The 25,779-nt window shown below is 33.3% G+C and overlaps 1 long non-coding RNA gene across 1 annotated transcript; it reads right to left on the bottom strand.

The window, feature by feature from the left end:
• Positions 1 to 4,085: 4,085 nt before the first annotated feature.
• On the bottom strand, positions 4,086 to 6,916 carry LOC127734530 (uncharacterized). The gene is made up of 2 exons (XR_007997645.1): positions 6,293 to 6,916; positions 4,086 to 4,815 (listed from the first exon to the last, which is right to left on the bottom strand). It is a non-coding gene; the product is annotated as an uncharacterized LOC127734530 (long non-coding RNA).
• Between the last annotated feature and the right edge of the window lie 18,863 nt (positions 6,917 to 25,779).

The raw sequence follows: 25,779 nt of genomic DNA on the forward strand, positions 1-25,779 counted from the left end.
CCTGCATTGTCGTTGCATCTAGGATATTAATTAATTTGATGAAAACTTAATAGAAATTGCATCATTGGTATGTGTAGTGAAGTACATAATTGCATATCATACAGATAAAACACAAAAAGATAGGCAGTGTTGTTGAGGGAACTGTACAATGTAGCAGATGATATACAAATTAACTTTGAAGGTTGTAAAAATATCGTATAGGTAAAACTTGCAGTGTTGTCAGCGGTGTAGGAGTAGACTGCAAAGTGTGGCCGAAAGGGGGAAGGGGGGGGGGGGGGGGGCTTCTGAAAGCGATGAGCAAAAAAAAACAAAACTTCTAAAGTCTAATACTGTAGAAGTTAGTCTGTGTCCTCTTTTATTCTATAAATTTTCACTATTATTTGCCGCCTTTGCCCCCCCCCCCCCTTTTTCCTCCGCCAATGATTATGTAGTTCATAATTTGTCACAAGGATAAACACTCAAAAGCTCTGCAATGTTTTTGTGTTTATTGTGATAATAATGTACGTTATTGATTTGTTGGTGTTATCAGCCCCAGTAGCAGGAAAGCCTACACCAGGCCATAAACAATGAAATGGATGGCATAGAATGAATATGAAGTTAAAAGTGAGGTTGCACGGGTATCCGGATGGGGCACAAAGGGGAACGATTTTCGATTGCGTCAGGAAATATGTTGAGGGTTGGGTAGATACGAAAAATTTAGCTATCGCAACAGCAGACGGTCAACTTTTAAAGAACTATCCTGGAAGCATTGTTTTCGTGCTTGGTCGTGGTACTCTTCAACCACGAGAACATTAGACTGAGCATATGCGATACAAGACGCGACGTCCATACTGCCATGTAGTCCATAGGATGTATCGTCCATACCTTGAAAAGATTTATCGGCCATAGGACAACAGCGTCCATATTTTGTGAAGACACCGCGTCGTTCATTTTTTTTTGTTCGGAAATAAATTTTATTTATAAAGTATTGTGATATATAAATGTAGATGGTTATTATAACTCTAAATGTATAATGCGGCTGCTGTATTTACATTATTTGTCATGTTTTTATATGTTATACACTTGGAATACGCATTATATATTCATATATAAATGTGCTGTATCTAATAAAATATTTATTTTTTTTTCTACCGGCAGACACTTTGTGTGTCGGTATTTGATACATCACGCACAACAGTGTACATCCCTTACAGAGGGTTTGTTACCGGCAGTAGTACAAAATAGGTTCTAAAGGTATGGTCAATTTGCTGATATTGTTTTACTCAGATGGTGAAAAAAATATATGATGAAATTTAGTGATCTTTGAAATAGCGATATGCTTTAAAGATTTTTTATGATTTTTATATACATTTATAAAAGTTGAAATGTTATTATCTCATATACTAGTATATAATTTGCTGGATGTTGAAGAGAATCGTGATACATTACAATCTCATTAAATACAGATCCTGTGTACATGCTTTGCTTACAAGGATCTGAGAACACTCCGTCATACTTTCTGTTTTAAGTGTGTAACCAGGAGATCCCGAAAAGTACTTAAAGCGTGGACAAAAGGAGCTGTATTTCAATCAGATTGGATACATAAACTCATCATAGACACCAGGATGAATATTTAAACGCCAGACGCGCGTTTCGTCTATAAAAGACTCATCAGTGACGCTCGAATCAAATAAGTTAAAAATGCCAAAAAAGTACGAAGTTGAATAGCATTGAAAACCCTAAATTCCGAAAGGTTTTGTCAATTACAGCTAATGTAATCTATTCGTGGGGTAGAAAATCCTTGGTATTTCGAAAAATTAAAAGTTTTATAATTACGACCATTTCAATGATAATTCATGTCGGATTGCAAATTATACAGTTTCCTATAAAATTTGCATTAAAGTAATTTATTACACAATTTTACTTCAGATATAATTTTTTTATGTATGCACTGTGACTACTATAAGGTGTTATAGTAGTCTCAGGTATGGATGTCTTTCGTTATTTTATTTTTTTAATAAATTCTAAAACAAATTCTAAACCTATTGAAATCGCAGTTTTTGTCTACCATATTTATGCATTCATAATTTATAAATTTATTACATTAAAAAAAACATGGCCACACAACATGCTGCTTTTAGAACCTCGATATAAACACTGACATAACGCTGTTATACTGAGAAAGGTCTAAATATCTTTTGCAAAATTGAAAATTATTATTTTGAAAGCACTTTACATATATATACTATAGCGTAGAATTTATCATAGAGATATTCACTATAAGGCTCTGCGTCGTGGTCATTCGGGTTATATTAAAATTTGGTCTTTGGCAATTCATAATTTTACCAATCTTATTAAAATATAGATCTCTGATTTCGTTATGCTCATATGAATAAACGAGTAACAATAGATCTGAATTTTAATCAGATTGTAAATACGATAAGAACCCTAATTATGAATTACCAAAGACAAAACATTAATAAAACATATGTAATGTATACTAAAATCGTGTGAGGGTGGTATACACCCAAAGATCAAAGAGAAATAACAAATAAAATATGGAATTATAAAATTTTAAAAGAATCAGAAGTGCAGTGCTCTACTGTACTGTGTACATTGTAGTACAGTGCTCTGCTGTACTGTGTACATTGTAGTACAGTGCTCTGCTGTACTGTGTACATTGTAGTACAGTGCTCTGCTATACTGTGTACATTGTAGTACAGTGCTCTGCTGTACTGTGTACATTGTAGTACAGTGCTCTGTTGTAATGTGTACATTGCAGTACAGTGCTCATCTGTACTGTGTACATTGTAGTACAGTTCTCTGCTGTACTGTGTACATTGTAGTACAGTTCTCTGATGTACTGTGTACATTGTAGTACAGTGCTCTGCTGTACTGTGTACATTGTAGTACAATGCTCCTCTGCACTGTGTGCATTGTAGTACAGTGCTCCTCTGTACTGTGTACATTGTAATACATTACTCTGCTGTACTGTGTACATTGTAGTACAGTGCTCTGCTGTACTGTGTACATTGCAGCACAGTGCTCCTCTGTACTGTGTACATTGTAGTACAGTTCTCTGCTGTACTGTGTACATTGTAGTACAGTGCTCCTCTGTACTGTGTACATTGTAGTACAGTGCTCCTCTTAACTGTGTACATTGTAGTACAGTGCTCTGCTGTACTGTGTACATTGTAGTACAGTGCTCTGCTGTACTGTGTACATTGTAGTAAAGTGCTCTGCTGTACTGTGTACATTGTAGTACAGTTCTCTGCTGTACTGTGTATATTGTAGTACAGTTCTCTGCTGTACTGTGTACATTGTAGTACAGTGCTCTGCTGTACTGTGTACATTGTAGTACAGTTCTCTGCTGTACTGTGTACATTGTAGTACAGTGCTCTGCTATACTGTATACATTGTAAAAATTATCAATAACACACTATTTCAACAGAGACAAATAAACACTGGACACTTTTAATTTGCAAAACACTCATTTGCAAATCCGCCGCCGCCTCTCCTTAGACCTACAGTGTCGTGTAAATAACCAAAATGTGCGGAATTACATGGGATTCAATAATTTCATTGCTTTTCTGCTGTTATTATTATATATATTTTGTAATTTGATTTAGAAAAACATGGGATTTTCAATATCCCATGGGATAAGGCAAATCCCATGGGATTGACCATTATCCCATGGGATTTTGGTTAAATCCCATGGGATTTTTTTGGGTCCCATGGGATAATTGTAGTCCCATGGGATATTTGTTGTCCCATGGGACAAAAAAAATCCCATGGGACTATAATTATCCCATGGGATTTTTAATATCCCATGGGACAAAATAAAATCCTATGGAATTCAAATTATAAATATACAGTAATGTGTATGTTACAATGAATTCTGTTTGGTAGTAAAAAGTTTATAATATATATATGAGTGTATTTTTGGTTTTTTTCATTTTGTCACAAACATGTTTTTAATTTGTTTATATGACAATAAAGATTATTATTATTTTGGAAATATAATAATATTTAAAGTCAAAAAATAAAATCCTTTAACTGAAATAAAATGATGACGTCTTAATAAAAGAAAAAAATATTGATTTGAAATCTTTGTCTTCTTTGTTTTATTATGAAAAATAGAACTGAAAAAAATATTTCATATTCTGACTGAATAAATTGACAAAGCACAGTTAATAGTTTACTCTTTTCATGAGGTAAAGTTTTCTTTGTTATAGTTCCATTGCAATACATGAATATGCAAATGATTTGAATCTTATTCCTTTGTGGTGTTCATAATATTACATTTATATTTGTAAATTTATAAAATAAAGACTTTTCCTGTTAAGTTTTAGTTTTCTTGTTTCAGCTTGCTATGAACAATTATTCAGTCCACTATATAAGAGTCAAGTAAATAAATTATTTCATCCACTAGAATATTCCTACAATTCTAAGACAAAACATTTATGCAATCTGTTCTTCAAAAATCTTCCTCCGTACATCTTTATTGGATGGAGCGATTTAAATGAGTGGACAAAGCAAGTTCATTTGGACAACAAAATACTAATATATTTTTTCATTCCTCCCTTCTTTCAATTGATAATTACGTTGTTGCATTTACATGATTAATTAAGTTCTTGAGCATCTATGATCATGATGATATGACTCCTTTTTGTTTATAGTAATTATGTTGAAATTTCCTCTTTCTTATGTAGGAAAAAAAACACATTCCATTTCAAATTAATAAAAAAGTCACACTATGTAGAAAAATATCAACTTTAAGTTTGCTGTTCAGTATTGACCTGTTGAATGATGATCATGAAAACCAAGATGTCTGACCTACAAATACACAAAACTCAAAAATTATAAATGAAGAGAAATACAGCAATAAAATGGCTATTTTATCATATTTATGTACATTTTGATAAAAATTTCATTTGAATATTTAAAATTGTAAGAACTCTTATTTCAGTGCTTTGTGTCTATGGTTTTCATATTAGTTGTTTTTTGTGTCTTGTTGCAGTCTTTCGAGTTAAGCCAATTGCAACAAATGTTTACAGTTTGTTCAAATGTTGTGCTGTTATTAAAACCACTGTCCCAGGTTAGGGGTGGGTTGGGTGTTCACTAAATGTTTATTTTATTAGTTGATATTTGCTTTGAATTAGCTGTCAGTAACTGTGAGTACTAATAGATCTGTATGTTGAGTCTTTTTTGTTAAAGGGAAAGAATAAATTTCCAGCCACATCCGGTCTGTGTTTTTGGTAGCTGTTTTTCTGCTTTGTTGCATTCTAATGAGTTAATAAAATTGAGAATGAAAACGGGAATGTATCAAAATAATTCAATTTTGGATGTAACGCATCTTCTGATTGGCTGACGTTGTTTTGTTTATCAGCTCATAGACATAATTTTGTCATGTGACTGTGACGTCATCAACGTTTTTTCATGGTTTACTCCAGTTTAAAATGGAATTTAGAATTAAATTATTAGAAATGACTGTAATATTTTTTCTGTCTATTCGAAAAAACATAAAAAATGTGGTGCACACTTTAAAATAACCCGCTACGCGGGTTATTCAGTGTGCACCACATTTTTGATTTTATTTCTTCATAGACAGAAAAAATATTATAGTCATTCCTTAAATAACCTGACCCAAGAGCAGAAAAAAACCCTTTTCAACTGATTTTATAGTTTTTATATTGAACTGACACTTACACCACTGTCCTTAATTAGAGGAGGATTTGGCGCCAGCAAACATGTTAAACCATGCCACATTTTGTAAGTGTCTGTCCCAAGTCAGGGGTCTATTATTCAGTGGTTGTAAATTGTTGCTATATATCATATTTGTTTTTTGTTTATTGTTTTGTGCAAAAATCAGGCACTTAGCTTTCACCTTTATGGTGTTTCCCCCAAGCATGTTTAGCATGGAATAGACACCATGCCCTTTTTAAATGACCCATGCCCTTATTGAATTGTTTTACATTTGTTATTTCATGGCATTTTATGGATTACTATGCAGTATAGGGTTTGCTCATTGTCGAAGGCTGTACAGTGAACTAATTTTGTTAAATTTAATGTCATTTGATCTCTATTGGAGAAAAGTCTCATTGGCAATCGTACCGCTTCTTATTTTTATATCAACCCTGCCATATTTTGCCTGTCATTATTTACAGGTCATCATTGGCCTCTAATAAGTAACTGCATTGCTTACATCCACTTAATTGAACTCTGGTGGATAGTTTTCTCATTTATCATACCACATCTTATTTTCATAATAATCATTATTCAAGGGCAATAACTTTTATAGAAGTGGACTTACCATTTAGGCTTTGTTGATGTCTGTGAATCTATTTTTGTTGATAATTTCTTTTGTTTATAGTTTCCCTTTATCTTTAATGTTCTTGCCCTACACATAAAAGGGTAAACATTATCATTTAATGACAATAACTACTATTACATAATGAGTAGGCAACTGACAATTTTGGATCATTTGTATCTTGTCTTGCTCATCATTTTTGCTTGATATTATCAATATTCTATGAAATTGAGGTCACAGTAATATTAAACTTGGCAGACAGACATCTTCTTATTTTTATATGACACCTTGTAGTCATTCCATACACCAACAAGTAGACATATGCTTATAATATCTGATAAAATGAATAAAATGCTCCGCTGGGCGCAGCTTGATACGACCGCAGAGGTCGAACCCTGAACAGTTGGGGCAAGTATGGACACAACATTCAAGCTTGATACAGTACTGAATTTGGATTGTGATTAAATATTTGACACAGCATAGGTTTCTGACACAGAATGAATGTGGTCTAAGAACTTAAAAGTTTTTAATTTACCTATTCAAACCATATCATTATTATTTGCTTTTATATATAAATCAGAAATAACCAATTTAAAATGGAAAATTTTAAAGAAAAAAAAAGGAAAAAAAGGGAACCCCCCCCCCCAATTTTTTGAACCCCCTTATGATTCATCACCCCAAACTCAATCCCAGCCTTCCCTTTGTGGTATGGTACCTTGCAGTACAATTTTAGAGAGATCCATACACTTATACACAAGTTATTGTCTGGAAACTAGAAAAATGCTTGTTTTTTTTGCCCCTTTTTGGCCCCTATTCCTAAAATTTTGAGGCAATTACCCCCAAACTCAAACCCAGCTTTCCCTTTGTGATATGGAACCTTGTAGTACAATTTCATAAAGATCCATACACTTACACACAAGTTATTGTCCTGAAACTAGAAAAATGCTTGTTTTTTGCCCCTTTTTGGCCCCTTATTCCTAAAATTTTGAGGCAATTACCCCCAAAATCAATCCCAGCCTTCCCTTTGTGGTATGGTACCTTGCAGTACAATTTCAGAGAGATCCATACACTTGAACACAAGTTATTGTCTGGAAACTAGAAAAATGCTTATTTTTGGCCCCTTTTTGCTAAACATTTTGGGCAATTACCCCCAAACTCAATTCCAGCTTTCCCTTTGTGATATGGAACCTTGTAGTACAATTTCAGAAAGATCCATACACTTACACACAAGTTATTGTCATGAAACTAGAAAAATGCTTGTTTTTTGCCCCTTTTTTGGCCCCTAATTCCTAATATTTTGAGGCAATTACCCCCAAAATCAATCCCAGCATTCCCTGTGTGATATGGAACCTTGTGGTACAATGTCAGAGAGATCCATACACTAACACACAAGTTTTGTCTGGAAGTTACAAAAATGCTTATTTTTGGCCCCTTTTTGGCCCCTAATTCCTTAACTGTTGGTACCATAACCCCCAAAATCAATCCTTATGGTAAAATTTCATAGAGATCCATTCACTTAAACTAAAGTTAGAGTGCGAAAACCAATGTGTCTTCGGACGACGATAACGCCAACGTCATACCAATATATGACCGTATAAAAAACTAAGAAAACTTAGCATTGACCAAAGAACCATAAATGCGATCATGGTTATATGAATCTGCCAGACAGACATGCACACCTTACAATCGTTACATCCGCCAAATATAATTTACCTGTTGCTTAAAGCATATGATAAACTGACAAAACAATGCATAAACTTTTCATTGACCAATGAACCATGAAAATGAGGTCAAGGTCATATAAAACATGCCAGACAGACTGTGCATCTCACAATCATTCCATTCACCAAATATAGGGGCCTTATTCATGTTATTACCTAGGAATAGTGATGTCATGGACTAGGAAAATTAGTCTGGGGACATAAATTACTGACATCGGACTAAATATACTAGTAAATTCTGTATCCATGGACTTTTTATACTAGTTATATTTGTCTGACCAGACAATTTATCTCTTACACTAGTTCTCAGAGAGACATGTCACCTTACCTTGACACATTATTCTGACTCTGAACAAACCAGTATTTGCTCTTACTCCTTAATAATACTGCATGCTTAAGGGAGAAGCAGCAAATACCAACTTTAAAGTATTTGGTTTTACCCGGTTGGGTTCAAAATAAACAACCTTCTGCACGTGAGGTGAACACGCTACCACGAGACCAGGCAGTATAATATAAGGAGTTTACCCAAGATTTAAAGTTTCCATGTTTTTGCAAAAACTGGATCAAAATCATCATTGAAAAGCAATAACTTTTTAATAAGATTTAAGTTTCTCTTTAATTATTACAGTTTTCAAGATAAAAAGGCAAATTCAAGAAATATGAAGAAAAAAAAATGGTTAAAATCTGTATTTAAGGCAACAACTCCTATGAGTCAGCTGCTAGTTTTGATGCAAATGGACAGTAAATTTTTTTTTCAACATTCTGAACATTTCTACCCTTGTCAGATATTGTCTATCTATTTTAGCCTTTTGTAGCTTATTACGCAGTTTGGCTTTTTAGCCCATTGTTGAAATCTGTACGGTGACCTATATAGTTGTTAACTTCTACGGTTTAAGTTTCTGTTGAAGAGCCGTCACATTGGCAATGATACCATATTTGTATATGTTTTTGTCATGTACCTGTAAGGAGACAACCTTTTGATTTTCTGGTGGGATAAAAAGGGGAGACAGATTTATTATCACCTGGCCTGGTAAGTTTTTCAGGGTTCGTAAGGATAGAAAACCCGGCAAATTGTAACAAACCCCTGTGGTACGACCATATTTGCCAAAAGATTAGTCCAAATAATTATGACGTCTTGCAAGGCTATTTTAACTTTTTTCTGGGCACGTAATAGTCAAAGTTGTGACTGAGTGCGGAAATATGAAGATAGATAGATAGAAAAATTATAAAGGGACATAACTGAAGAACGGTAAAAGTGACGCTACCCAAATTTGAACTTGATCTGAGTTTTGTGGTAATAAGCATTGTGTGTAAGTCTCATAACATTTGGTTGAGGCTAACTTAAGTAGAGAACAGAAACTAAAAATTCAGCAATTTTTCTATTTGTAAACATGCATAACTCTAGAACGGTTGTGTATAAGTTTTATAACATTTGGTTGAGACAAACTAAAGTTAGAGAACGGAAACGAAAAATTCAGCAATTTTTATGTTTATAAAGGGACATTACTCAAGAATGGTAATTTTTCGCCACCTAATTTCGTACTTAATCTGTATTATGTACTAATAAGCATTGTGTATAAGTTTCATTACATTTGGTTGAGGCAAACTAAAGTTAGAAAACGGAAACAAAAAATTTGTACTTGATCTTAGTTTTGTGGTAATGAATATTGGGTATAGGTTTCATAATGATTGGTTGAGGCAAACTTAAGTTACAGAATGGAAACTAAAAATTTGCAATCGTTCAATTTATAAAGGGGCATAACTCAATAATGGTTAAAGTGACACTACCCAAATTCAACTTGATCTGTGTTTTATCAGTGGAAGTCAAAATTAAACATTGCATTGTATAAAGCATTGATTGTAGTTGATTCAACTATAATAATGGACAAAGGGAGATAATTCCAATTTTAAAAATTACTTGATATTTAGAAGAAAATAAAAATTTTGCAATTTTTCCATTTATAAAGGGGCATGACTCTAGAACAGTTTAAAGTGACGCCACAAAAATTCAAACTTGATCTGTGTTTTGTGGTAATAAGCATTGTGTATAAGTTTTATAACATTTGGTTGAGGCAAACTTAAGTTAGAGAACGGAAACTAAAAATTTTGCAATTTTTCCATTTATAAAGGGGCATAACTCTAGAACGGTTAAAGTGACGCCACCAAAATTCAAACTTGATCTGTGTTTTGTGGTAATAAGCATTGTGTATAAGTTTTTACTTTAACATTTGGTTGAGGCTAACTCAAGTTAGAGAACGGAAACCAATTTTGGGACGTACGGACGTATGTACGTACAGACGGACAAGGGTAAAACTTAATGCCCCCACCGCTACGGCGGGGGCATAAAAAAAAAAAAATAGCCTTGCTAGACCGAGTAGACGTCATAATTATTTGGACTACCAAAAGATGTAACCTAATTCTTACTTGTTTGGGGAAGAGGGGATTAACCGAACCACTATTCAATCTAAATCAGTGAACTGAATTATTGTCTTCTGCAGTAGTCCGAGTCGACATCTGTAACTAATCATGCAAATTAATAGTCAACAGTATACCTTCAGAATGTCAGTTCACAAAGAATCACTGGTGATAGGGGAGTGTAACCGATAAATTGATCCTGAATCAGATAAGATTTTCCAAGGACGTATAACTAACACAATACGTCCTTGGATTTTCCCAGTAACGGAGAACCCCTTTCTTTGAGTGAATATAAAAAGTGACGGGGGTCTCACAAATAAATTTAAATCTGAATTACAGGAACATCGATTAGCAAAGTAAACTTACATATTAATCTCGAAGTTATTTACGGTAAAGACAGACTGCTCCTGAATTAAGGTATTATACATTTGTGTATTTTACTCGGGGGGGGGGGGGGGGGGGGGGGCACTTCCTATATACAAGGTGATATGACGTGCCGCTGGAATAGGTCACTTTTTCCAGCTTGAAAATATGGGAATAGGTGGGGAAAACTATCAGAAATATATGATAAGGTCGATAAAGTTCCAATTACTTGTATATGAAAAGCCCTGTCATTTTTTCACAGCCGAAAGTCTCACCGTAAGTAAACATTACATACAGAATCTTAGCCTTAAATATTCCACTTTTCCAACACACCCCACGAAAACCAACCAATATTGGAAAAGGTTACAATTTTACCCTCGCAATATATGAAAAGGTATAATACATTTTTAAGATCTAAATTATATGAATAGGGTGGGGTAACAGAACCCCAGCGACACCCCCTATCAATTAAGTATTGAACGTTTTTTCGGATATTTTTTTAGGACCGTTGTCAACTTGACATTGTCAAATCCGATCGCGACCTGCCACTTTGCAACCTGACCTGCAAAAACATAATTCGACTAAAAACAATGCCAGTCAAAATTGCTTTTTGAGACTGGGCGACTGAAAAAGTTTTAAAATGTGACCTTGTGACCCTACTTGGAATTCTTCATTCATCGGCGTGTGTCGGTTTGGCTAAAAAGGGGGCATTGTTTTTTTTTCTTGGGACAAAAAATTGTTTCTATCTTTATTAAAAAAAAAAAATTAAGACCAATCATAAACTCTTTTTTCAAAACTCAGTGTCGTATTTTATTGTTTTCCCAACAATTTTTAATAAAAGCTTAAAATGTTTGTTTCACTTCCCTCTGACTTCCCTCCTGATTTTTTTTCTCAAGAAATTATAGAATTAGTAAATGGATATATATATATATATGTCTGTGGTCACCGTCATGCAGTTAGATAAGAAATTCCAGCATGCATCATCAAATAATTCATGTGTATTTGTGACATCAACATAACTGAAACATTATATTATTTCCCAGTAATTATATTAATCATTTTGATTTACAATTATATATGTCTGGGACTTATGCATGCATATATCTCACAGGCACTTGTCTCAGAAAAAAAAATCCTATATACTTTAATAAAAGTATATAGGAAAAAAATTCTGATACAAGTGCCTGTGATATATCTGTCAGTCCCAGAATAATAAATATAATTGTATCTTAATCTTTGGGAAAATCCGATTTTTAAATTGTTAAATTCTTTAACGTCATAATTATATCAAAGTTTACTTTTTAAAGTTTTAAATTTTAAAGTTAAAATGAATATTCCGTTTTGATCTGAGGAAAAACTTTTTAAACTGTAATGACATGGTCAGTCAACTGATTTGTTGCATGGCTGATTACAGGTAATTAAAGCATGCAGTAATTTTCCATTACGACAGTGCGTGTACCCTAGGGTGTGTATAACGTATTAGAAATATCATAGTTTTCTAGAGAACATCCTGTCTATGTGTAATACAGATTGATGACATTACACAAATTTTTTTTCGTTAAATGTAGTTAAGTATCTGTGTCCATTCCCTATTGCAACACTACAATTCTTTCGAAGAAAAAAATGTTAAAATTTAAAAAAAAAAAATCATTTATATAAAATAAAGAAGAAAAAAGTAGGAAATAAACTTATGTAACTACGCATTGAGTAAACATAATTTCACTTTACATGTACAAACCCTTGAGAAAACGTATATATAGATGTGTTTAAAAAGGCCAATTCCCAGTGGATTTATTTCACACTAGGACCACAGGCACTTGTCTCAGAATTTTGTTTCCTATATACCTTAATACAGGGACTTTCTATACTAACTTAGTATAGAAAGTCCCTGCTTAATATAACATTAAAAGTATATAGGACATTTTTTTTCTGAGACAAGTGCCTGTGACTAGGAACTAAGATAACTAGAACTAAGTTCATTGGAAATTTTTTTTGTCTGATACATGTATACCTATAGATAATGTACATAATTAAGAAAAGCTTCAAATATATGCCTGTAAATTAACGGTACGTCTATAAACCGCTCAGGACCTCCTGAGTGCAGACAGGACATAAAAAGTCACTCAGGACATGTATATATGTTTTAGTGAGCGTTGAGGGTATACATTCGATAGATAATTTAATATTTGATCTTATAATTTTGGTTTTGATAAAATCAAACCAACATTAAAGAAGTTATTTGGGATACGTCATGCATGACCGATGATCATATTCAATACCAATCATCATTTTGATTACAACGTTTGATCTTTAATAATTAGGACTGATTGGTGATGGTTATAAACACACACAAGTAAACTTTGCAAACAAACAAAAAAAAAACACGTTTCCTTGGAAAAAATATAAAAATACATGAATATTGTTTTTACAAAAAAAGTTAAATAAATTTTTCGTTTTGTATGTAATAATTGAAGCCATTTAGAAATATAAGAAATCTTCACATAGTCGGGAAATTTTCAATTCAAGTTATTTCATTTGAAAACGTTAACAAATATAGATCTTATTCGATGTAAAATGTGGCGTCCTTGGAGATCAAAACCCCGTTTAAATAGGGTTTGTCTACTTTCGTCTATTGCCGAACATTCTATAATATAATGAATCGCGTCGCCAATATCACCACAATTACATAAAGTACAAATACAATCTTCTCCTAAATATTTGGCATCTAACAATTACAATAGGAAATTTTGAGTCGAAACTGAAGTACCAAATCTACAAAAAGAATCACTATTTTTTGTAGTAGTAGGCGTTGAAAACTAAACTGTTTATAATCTTTTTTTTCTCCTAATTTAATTGAAACTCCTGAAATAATTTAACATTATCTATAGACAGCTTACATATGCAAATCTTTTTAGAAGTATGTGAGTGTATAGTAATAATTTGTTCATTAACCCCCCTTTTTCCTTCTATAGAATTATATTGTAATCGATTTTATTTCCAAATTTTTGTTTGCTAGGATTGACACTTAGAACGTACAACAAAAAGTAACAAGTAAAAAGTCACGATTCAGTTTTGGGATATTTTTTTCTTTGAATAAACTTAATTTTAAAAACGTTTCAGTATTTTTCTGAAACATTTTTAAAAGGAAACGGACTTGTAAACAATATTTATTTTTGAATATTAATATGAACAATGATTGTTAAGAAAACAATCTGCAAAAGTGGTTTGGTAATTAACTGAAGTCATGCTGTCAAAAATGTCTCCTTTTTATAAGTTATTGATAAAAAAAAAACTATTTGAAGGCGAATTAATCATTTCCTCAACTAAATACATTTATCTATAAATAAAGTCAATTCATCAAGAACTTTCTCTCATATATTTAAACAATTGTAAAATAATTAATCTAAACCTTTGTCCTGCGACTTTCTGTCCGTTTACCAATACTTATTCCTTGTTAAGTTTTTTCATATCCATTTACGAATACTTATAACGTGATAATTAATTTTTCCGGATGCTTTTTATCCTATTTTCATATCAAACAACCATGTTACCCGTAGAACGGAGTTAAGTACAAATTTAGGAATTTAGTACTTAAAATTTTCAACAACACAATTTTACACTTTCATTTACCTGGATTTTTTTCTACGCTTCGAAGCCGCCACCCTATATCAAACTTATCCAACACCTCGCATGGCGTATTCACGATGTGGAGGGATTGACAATATACAATCAAAGTTAGCAATATACAGCAAGTAAGTAATTGGGTGTTGAATGCCAGTAGATCTGAATTTGTAAATTTTTAAATTGAATTTAACCTGTTTAGAACGTGTATTGTTGAATTGTTCAATAAAATTACACACATAATCTGGGCTGATATGCATAAAACCACTTTAAGTTCAAGGTATCAATAAAACTGGGTCTGCATGAAAAAATGACTTATCACATAATACTAGAACCTATGTTTAGCCGATAAGAAAATATAGCTGTAGGCCTAGTTGAAAATCTTTACAAATTATTTATTCTTTTAATTTCTGTTTGACTGTCTGGGTGCTTCTTATGTGTTTTAAATGCTATAGTCAAGTTTTATATACTGTTGTAAGTCATTTGGTCGTTTTTAAGTTTTTGCCATGGCGTTTGTCAGTATGTCTTCGACTTATAAGTTTTATCAAGGATTTGTATAGTTAGATTGGTTTTACATAATCTGCATCTCTTGTGCTGTATTTTAAAATGTATTACAATTGCTGCATCTTTACACATTCATCAATACACCAAAAAATATGAATAAAGCTTTCGTATATATATATAAATAAGGAGATGTGGTACGATTGGTAATGAAACAATTATCCGCCAGTTCAAGTCAAAAACCTGATATAAGCAAATGTGACTTACTTACTTACTTTTGTCAGAGAGATCTTGAATCTGAATTCAAGGATACGAAGTGGGAAGGGTTTAGAGGTGGATTAAGGTGAGGGCATGGGGGGCCGCCCCTTTTTTGGAAAAAAAATTGGTTGATTATTTGCCCCCTCTTTATGCATGACAGTTAGTGCCTCCTTGTGACATTTTTTGGATCCGCAACTGGTGAGGACTTCATAAAAAAATATTTAGTAAGTTTTTGTTTTGTGGTAAATAATGTATTTAGACAGAAATAGAATAAAATAAACTACCGAAAGCTTAAGTATGGATGGGGGTTAACAGAATAGAGAATAACGGGCAAACAATAAAGATTAAAGAATAATGAAATGCTAAAATATGAGGAAAGAGAGTAATGAGCAAAAAGTGTAAGTTTGAAGAAATATCGCAAAAAAAAAAAAAAAAATAAAGAACACAGAAAAAGAAGACCCCCCCCCCCCCCCCCCAAGGATCCTGACTTCAACTTTGACGCTGCCGGGATATTTTTTAGACAAAGTGCACGTATTAGTAGTCAGCCGAAACCACTAAGCGTTTTGCATCCATACGTTTTTTTTTTCGGGATACTGACTGCATAGTAAACTATCAATGTACTAGTTAATGTTCTCGAGGGATGACCCTATTACAGAGACATATATACACATATGTGTAAATATGTCTCTGCCCTATTACGTGTCAGCAGAGACATATATACACATATATATGTCTCTGGTGTCAGTAACCTCCTCGACTAGGTTCATTTTTACGGCGGCTCAGTTTTGTCTTAAGAATAAACATAATTGATAAGTTTCTTTCCCCTGCATTTCTCGATCGCACTTGTAAATAGCACATTGGTCTCAAGACATTGGTTACAACACTTGCCGTCAGTACTCAAAATTGGAAAAATATTAAATAAGAAGGTATAGAAAATTAAATTAATGCACACACACTTTTATCAACCACAGACATGATGTTTTTCTCAATTTGCCTAAATCGTTATTCCGCAATACTGTGAATACAACGAGGGTGAAAACCCACCACTTTGAACACAGTCACAGGCACCGGCATGCTGTGAACTTGTAAGTTTCCCAAATGAGTAACTATCCATTACTTTTCTAGTGTAAAGTTTTATTTAATACACATTTGATTTGAAATGGCATATCAGAGAGATATATGAACATATATCATAGGCTGATTTGGGGGGGGGGGGGGGTTCTTTGGAAAAATTTGGTTGATTATATAGGGATCACTGAAGCATGACTGGAGCCGGCCCTCCCTTATGAAAAGTTCTGGATCTGCCACTCTATATTCATAAAATAAACCAACAAATTATCCAAAAGATGAATATTACTTAATACTTACGACTAAGATTGATTATAAGTATACTTGAGTCGGTTTTACAAAAAAAAAACTTACAATTTATCGTAAGTATAATGTATTGTACATGACTTAATTACTATCAATATTATTTGTAAGTTTTTTTGTGAAACTGACTGCTGAATTGTTTTTCCATGCTTATGGTACATCTAAGTCGTATGCTTTTTTTAAAACCACCTCCAGGGTATAATGTCTGCTCGCCCATAGAATCTGTTTGTAGATATAGGAAGATGTGGTATGAGTGCCAATGAGACAACTCTCCATCCAAGTCCCACAATTTATAAAAGTAAACCATTATAGGTCAAGGTATGGTCTTCAACACAGAGCCTAGTTTTTATCAAAAATGAAATATATTGATATTAATAGTATACAGGTTAAATAATTTATTCATACATTTTTAATTGACTGACTAGAATTATCATGATTATTGAGGAATTTGAACCATTCCTATTTTTAAAAAGGGACAAAAATAAAATTTATATATAATAACAGGGTGATACAAATGAGAAAAACTCAAGAAATTGTTTTCAATTAAGATAAATACATGGTTTTCAGTTGATTTTTAAAGCAGAGGCAGATTTAGTTTAAAGTTGGAAAAAATTGTTTGTACCAACAAAAATAAATACAGAAAGTTAATCCAGAATTATGTGTTTATCATTTTTTTTTATGTTTAGGTTGCCAGCAAGATGAAAAGAACAATGCAGTTCAAAAGTCAAAATGTGGATAAGCTGCGGTACAAGGTCCTACTTTTGCAGATTTTCATATTTTGCATGAATGAATTTGAAGTTTATATCCTGGAGGGCAGAGAAAGAAAAGAAACACTTCAGTTTTCCTGCTTCTGAAGGATAAATGTAAAACATCTTGTTTGGTAAGTTTTATGCTCTGTTATGATAGTGTTTGTGCATCCATCTGTCTTTCTCTTAATTGTATTCACTTTAAGTTTTTGGTTACAGTTCACCATGAACTTCAGTTTGTAACTTGTGGTTTTATATGTATATACTCAAAATTTAGTACTTTAAAATATTCATGTATTTTTGTCGAGCCTGCAACTTTTGTCGCAGAAAGCTCGACATAGGGATAGTGATCCGGTGGCGGCTACGGCGGTGGCGTTAGCAGTGGGCGTTAGCTAACTTCCTAAAAGCTTTATATTTTAGAAGGTGGAAGACCTGGATGCTTCATACTTTGTATATAGATGCCTCATGATACGAATTCTGTCTGAAACATGTCCATTGTCCTTGACCTCATTTTCATGGTTCAGTGACTACTTGAAAAAAAAGTTCAGATTTTTTGTAGTGTTAATTTCTCCCATATTATGAGTAATAGGATAACTATATTTGGTATGTGCGTACCTTGCAAGGTCCTCATGCTCGTCAGAGAGTTTTCACTTGACCTAGACCTCATTTCATGGATCAGTGAACAAGAACTTAGTCTTAGATGCATGATTTTTTTTATTAGTTGTTAGTGGCTTTGTACTAGCTGTCAGTAACTGCGAGTACTCTCAGATCTGTACTTAGTGTCTTTTTGTTGTTTGGATGTACAAGTACCCGGCCACGTCCACTTGTATTTGTAGTATTTGTATTTTTATCCATCTGATGAGTTAAGCCTCTTTCAACTGATTTTTTTTGCGGTCGTATATTGGTATGATGTTGGCGTCGTCGTCGTCGTCGTCCGAAGACACATTGGTTTTCGCACTCTTACTTTAGTTTAAGTGAATGGATCTCTATGAAATTTTACCATAAGGTTCAATACCACAAAAGAAAGGTTGGGATTGATTTTGGGGGTTATGGTACCAACAGTTAAGGAATTAGGGGCCAAAAAGGGGCCAAAAATAAGCATTTTTGTAACTTCCAGACATAACTTGTGTGTTAGTGTATGGATCTCTGACATTGTACCACAAGGTTCCATATCACAAAGGGAATGCTGGGATTGATTTTGGGGGGTAATTGCCTCAAAATATTAGGAATTAGGGGCCAAAAACAAGCATTTTTCTAGTTTCATGACAATAATTTGTGTGTGAGTGTATGGATCTTTCTGAATTTGTACTACAAGGTTCCATATCACAAAGAGAAAGCTGGAATTGAGTTTGGGGGTAATTGCCCAAAACGTTTAGGAAAAAGGGGCCAAAAATAAGCATTTTTCTAGTTTCCAGACAATAACTTGTGTTCAAGTGTATGGATCTCTCTGAAATTGTACTGCAAGGTACCATACCACTAAGGGAAGGCTGGGATTGATTTTGGGGGTAATTGCCTCAAAATTTTAGGAATTAGGGGCCAAAAAGGGACAAAAAACAAGCATTTTTCTAGTTTCAGGACAATAACTTGTGTGTAAGTGTATGGATCTTTATGACAAGGTTCCATATCACAAAGGGAAAGCTGGGTTTGAGTTTGGGGTTAATTGCCCTAAACGTTTAGGAATTTGGGGCCAAAAAGGGACCAAAAAACAAGCATTTTTCTAGTTTCCAGACAATAACTTGTGTTCAAGTGTATTAATCTCTCTGAAATTGTACTGCAAGGTACCATACCACAAAGGGAAGGCTGTTATTGAGTTTTGGGGTGATGAATCATAAGGGGGTTCAAAAAATTTGGGGGGGAGGATTTTTTTTCCTTTTTTTTTCTTTAAAATTTTCCATTTTAAATTGGTTATTTCTGATTTATATATAAAAGCAAATCATTATGATATGGTTTGAATAGGTAAATTAAAATTTTTTAAGTTCTTAGACCACATTCTTTCTGTGTCAGAAACCTATGCTGTGTCAAATATTTAATCACAATCCAAATTCAGAGCTGTATCAAGCTTGAATGTTGTGTCCATACTTGCCCCAACTGTTCAGGGTTCGACCTCTGCGGTCGTATCAAGCTGCGCCCCAGCGGAGCATTTTATTATTGTTCGTTCTTATGTTGTACTGTCACACCACTGTCCCAGGTTAGGGGGAGGGTTTGGATCCCGCTAACATGTTTAACCCCGCCACATTCTGTATGTATGTGCCTGTCCCAAGTCAGGAGCCTGTAATTCAGTGGTTGTCGTTTGTTTATGTGTTACATATTTGTTTTTCGTTCATTTTTTGTACATGAATTAGGCCGTTAGTTTTTCGTTTGAATTGTTTTACATTGCGATTTCGGGGCCTTTTATAGATGACTGTGCGGTATGGGCATTGCTCATTGTTGAAGGCTGTACGGTGACCTATAGTTGTTAATTTCTGTGTCATTTGGTCTCTTGTGTAGAGTTGTTGTCTCATTGGCAATCATACCACATCTTCTTTTTTATATTTAAGGTTAAGTTTTGGTGGTCAAGTCCATATCTCAGATACTATAAGCAATAGGTCTAGTATATTCGGTGTATGGAAGGACTGTAAGGTGTACATGACCAACTGGCAGGTGTCATCTGACCTTGACCTCATTTTCATGGTTCAGTAGTTATAGTTAAGTTTTTGTGTTTTGGTCTGTTTTTCTTATACTGTATGCAATAGGTCTACTATATTTGGTGTATGGAATGATTGTAAGGTGTACATGTCTAGCTGGCAGGTGTCATCTGACCATGACCTCATTTTCATGGTTCAGTAGTCAAAGTTAAATTTTTGAGTTTTGGTCTTTTTTTATAACACTAAATGCAATAGGTCAACTATATTTGGTGTATGGAAACATTTTATGATGTACATGTCAGTCCCTCAGGTTTAATTTGACCATGACCTTATTTTCACGGTTCATTGCTCAGTGTTAAGTTTTTGTGTTTTGGTCTGTTTTTCTTAATCTATAAGCAATAGGTCAACTATATGTGTTGTATGGAAGGATTGTAAGCTGTACATGTCTGCCTGGCATGGTTCATCTGATGTTCACCTCATTTCCATGGTTCATTGGTCAATGTTTAGTTTTCTTGGTTAAGTCTGCTTCTTAGAAACTATAAGCAATACCGGTAGGTCAACTGTATTTAGTAATTTGAATGATTGTAAGGTGTACATATATTTCTTGTCAGGTTTATATGACCTTGAATTCATTTTCTTGGATCATGTTGAGTTTATGTGATAGTTGTAGTAAAGCTTTATATTTAGGACTATCAACATAATATCAATGATTAGTAAAGAAGGTGCAACATTTCAGTGTGTGCACTCTTGTGTATACATTAAACACCACATTTACTGTTTTTACCCTGATTTTATGGATCACTGAACATAGAAATGTCATAATGTGAAATTATAGTACATTCTTAGGTTAAAGTTTTAGGTTAAGGTACATAGCTTACCATGAAGTTGAATTTCATGCACATGTTCATTATGTGGTGAATTTTTAAATTCAGTGCCAAACTTAAGATTTTGAGCCTGATTACATGATTGACTAGACATTGACACATGCTAGTGTTTGCCAGGCATTGTGTCCTGTACTAGGAATTTGTCCTGTACTAAGAACTTTAATAGTACTCGCTGATTATGGAGTTTTTGTGAAAGTTTAATATTAGTGAGATTTTTGCATGACATCCTGTCAACTGCTTGTTGATCATGTTTATACATGTCTTAAAATTAATATCTGACACATTGGTGTTTTGTGAACTTGGAAATAAGTTATTTGATAGAATAATAATGTTTTGAGTTTATCAAAATAAAAAATATCCCATTTTTACTACATTGTGTATTAATGATTAAGTATATAAAAAAGAAGATTTAGGATATACATGATATATGTATAACCATATATAAAAATGAGACAGCAACCGAACAACACAAAAATAAGAAAAAAAAACCAATATAATTTTTTGTATCAATGTTATAATTTCCATCATGTCCAAAGAGTTCAATGTATTTTCTAATTGAAATATAACACAAGTGGAACTCTTTCAGAACTTCAGAACTTCAGATGCTTAAAGAAGTGCTGTTTCTATTGTTGGCTTTCTGTATAATATATTGCAAATTCTTGTGAAAAATGGAATTTTATTGTAATTGCCTAAAGTATTTACATTGATCTATATATATATAACTGGGGAAAATACCCAAATGTTATAAAGAAGAAAACATAAATTGATTGTTATATAATAATAGAATAGGAAGATGTGGTATAGTGCTAATTTGACAACTCTCCATCAGAGACCAAAGGATGTAGGAGGTTAGCAACTGATGACACTGGACAACCTTCAACAATCAGTAAAATCCATACCGCATAGCTATTTTTATTGAAAATCATATGTTCTTGCTACATGTATGTATACAATTTTTTATTATCCATAACTTCGGATTTTATTGGTTCTTTTTCAGAAGGATTGGAGAATAGAAGGAGAAAACACAGAAACAAGACCAAAATGAATTCAAAGACAAAAGTCAGATCAGTTATTATTTTCATCACTCAGCCAATGAATTGCAGTTCTATTAAATATCTAAAGATATTAAAACCACAATAATGACAATGTTCTGTGCTGAATGGCAAAAAAGTGGACTATACATTACGATCACACAATGCTGGATGATAAGAAACTATTAATTTTTTGGGTGGAGGAATATCCTGAAAAAAAAATAGATTTATGTAAAAAGCTACTAGTATGTTAAGCATATTAATAGAGTTTTCATTGATTTCAAATGGGAAAAAATTGTGTTTCAAAAAAGTGTTCTAGAATTCATAAATAAACATATATTGATACTTACATTATCTGCTTTGTTGTTTAAAAGTTTAGTTTTGAACAGTTATAGAACAATATAATTGCATTAACATTTCCAAGGAACAAAAAAGATATTCAAATAAAAAGATTCATCTTAAAACAATTTACTACCAAACAGAATTCATTGTAACATACACATTTATTTACTGTATATTTATAATTTGAATCATAGGATTTTATTTTGTCCCATGGGATATTAAAAATCCCATGGGATAATTATAGTCCCATGGGATTTTTTTTGTCCCATGGGACAACAAATATCCCATGGGACTACAATTATCCCATGGGACCCAAAAAAATCCCATGGGATTTAACCAAAATCCCATGGGATAATGGTCAATCCCATGGGATTTGCCTTATCCCATGGGATATTGAAAATCCCATGTTTTTCTAAATCAAATTACAAAATATATATAATAATAACAGCAGAAAAGCAATGAAATTATTGAATCCCATGTAATTCCGCACATTTTGGTTATTTACACGACACTGTAGGTCTAAGGAGAGGCGGCGGCGGATTTGCAAATGAGTGTTTTGCAAATTAAAAGTGTCCAGTGTTAATATATGAAACTGTTTTGATCAGGTCAGTCATATTAACAATTCATTTGAATTCTTTAGAATATCACAAGTACAACAGGGTTAACGCAAGTTTAACGATTCTTAATATGTAAAGTCAGGCAACATGAGAATACTTATTGATAAAAGGTATCTAGAGGTCAATATACGGTCAACAGCAATAGACAATGTCAGCTCTTAATCGTCTCCAGTTTAGGAAAGATATGAATTGATTTGATTTAACAAGGAGAATCAAACGTGATCAAAGTTAATTCTGTCATGTTTATCAAATTACAAAAAACTAAAAACACTGCCGCTTAACAAATGCTCGCAGTTATTGAAAGCAAGCTCATAGCACGTAACCTGCTGATATAAAATCATGCCGTTCCTACACTTCAATATAGATGGCTGTATTTAACAAAATGATTTCAGGCAGCAACGCCAGAACCAGTAACCAAGGAATACAAAATCTTGATCAAATGCACAACATTGCAATGCAGTAAAAACATAAAAGACATATTTAATTCTTTTCGAACTATAAATATGCGAATTGAAATTGATAATCATTGAAATCAATATTAGACACAATGATTGCAAACGGTATAATTAAAACCGTTTCCAGTAAGTCTATTTAATCAGAAATGGTGGAATCATTCCTTCACGATAAGATCTATATATGTGATATCCCTCTTGTAAAGGTTATGAAAATATTACGGTCATTGAAATCTCAGACGTCGATGGAAACACGCGCATAAAGAACAAAATAAGAAATGTACATCGCATAAGGAGTTAAGTGAACAGAACGCATTAAGAAATGTACATCCCATTAGAAGGAGCCAACGGAACAGAACTCAATAAGAAAATATACACCCCATAAGGAGCCTTCGGGACAGAACACAATAAGAAATGTGCACCCCATAAGGAGCCTTCTGAACAGAACACAATAAGAAATGTGCCTCTCTGCTGTACTGTGTACATTGTAGTACAGTTCTCTGCTGTACTGTGTACACTGTAGTACAGTGCTCTGCTATACTGTATACATTGTAAAAACTATCAATAACACACTATTTCAACAGAGACAAATATATGAAACTGGTTTGATCAGGTCAGTCATATTAACAATTCATTTGAATTCTTTAGAATATCACAAGTACAACAGGGTTAACGCAAGTTTAACGATTCTTAATATGTAAAGTCAGGCAACATGAGAATACTTATTGATAAAAGGTATCTAGAGGTCAATATACGGTCAACAGCAATAGACAATGTCAGCTCTTAATCGTCTCCTGTTTAGGAAAGATATGAATTGATTTGATTTAACAAGGAGAATCAAACGTGATCAAAGTTAAGTCTGTCATGTTTATCAAATTACAAAAAACTAAAAACACTGCCGCTTAACAAATGCTCGCAGTTATTGAAAGCAAGCTCATAGCACGTAACCTGCTGATATAAAATCATGCCGTTCCTACACTTCAATATAGATGGCTGTATTTAACAAAATGATTTCAGGCAGCAACGCCAGAACCAGTAACCAAGGAATACAAAATCTTGATCAAATGCACAACATTGCAATGCAGTAAAAACATAAAAGACATATTTCATTCTTTTCGAACTATAAATATGCGAATTGAAATTGATAATCATTGAAATCAATATTAGACACAATGATTGCAAACGGTATAATTAAAACCGTTTCCAGTAAGTCTATTTAATCAGAAATGGTGGAATCATTCCTTCACGATAAGGTCTATATATGTGATATCCCTCTTGTAAAGGTTATGAAAATATTACGGTCATTGAAATCTCAGACGTCGATGGAAACACGCGCATAAAGAACAAAATAAGAAATGTACATCGCATAAGGAGTTAAGTGAACAGAACGCATTAAGAAATGTACATCCCATTAGAAGGTGCCAACGGAACAGAACTCAATAAGAAATATACACCCCATAAGGAGCCTTCGGGGCAGAACACAATAAGAAATGTGCACCCCATACGGAGCCTTCTGGACAGAACGCAATAAGAAATGTGCACCCCATAAGGAGGAGCAAACAGAACAGAACTCAATAAGAAATATACACCCCATAAGGAGCCTTCTGGACAGAACACAATAAGAAATGTACACCCCATCAGGAAAAGTCAGCGGAACAGAACACAATAAGAAATGTACATCCCATAAGGAGCCAATGGAACAGAACACAATGTGAAATGTACACACTTTAAGAAGGAGCCAACGGAACAGAACACAATAAGCAATGTACACCCAATAAGGAGCCAATTCAACGGAACAGAACACATACACCCCATAAGGAGCCAACGGAACAAAAGACAATAAGAAATGTACACCCAATAAGGAGGTGCCAACGAAACAGAAAACGATAAGAAATGTGCATCCCATAAGGAGCCATCGGATCAGAACACAATAAGAAATGTACACCCCAAAAGGAGCCAACGGAACAAAACACAATAAGAAATGTGCACCCCATAAGGAGACAGCGGAATACTAGTATCACCAAGAAAAAATAAATAGCAACAAGGAAGGACAAAATGTTCCGTTTGTCTTACATTTTGTTATGAGGATTTTCATTAGATAATCTTATACCAATTAGAAATCGTATTTCAAGATATAGTTTTATTTTAAATGTTTGAATCATCACATTACTTATAATTATGGATCGCCTAATCTCATTCTTACCGATATCTAACGTTTATAGTAATCGTCGTTGTCTATTGTAGATCTTGATATACGATTTCTAATTGATATAATACTATCGAATGATAATCCTATGTTGTTTGACCTTGTTGACTATACGATATGACCATTGTTACTATAATTGAATCTCGGCATCTGGATATAAATGAAAAAAATATAATCCTTAGTTCTTGGAGTAAAACAGACAAAAAGAATCTCGTTTACGAAGAAGATTTCAAAAGATTCTAGTCATCAATCCAAGATTGCAAAGCCAAATATTTTATGAATATTAAATATATATTTATTTTGCAAAATGTAAAAGATACATAAATTGGATTATTTAA

Source organism: Mytilus californianus, unplaced genomic scaffold (genome assembly GCF_021869535.1).
Source record: "Mytilus californianus isolate M0D057914Y unplaced genomic scaffold, xbMytCali1.0.p SCAF_3, whole genome shotgun sequence".
NCBI classification, from domain to species: domain Eukaryota; kingdom Metazoa; phylum Mollusca; class Bivalvia; order Mytilida; family Mytilidae; genus Mytilus; species Mytilus californianus.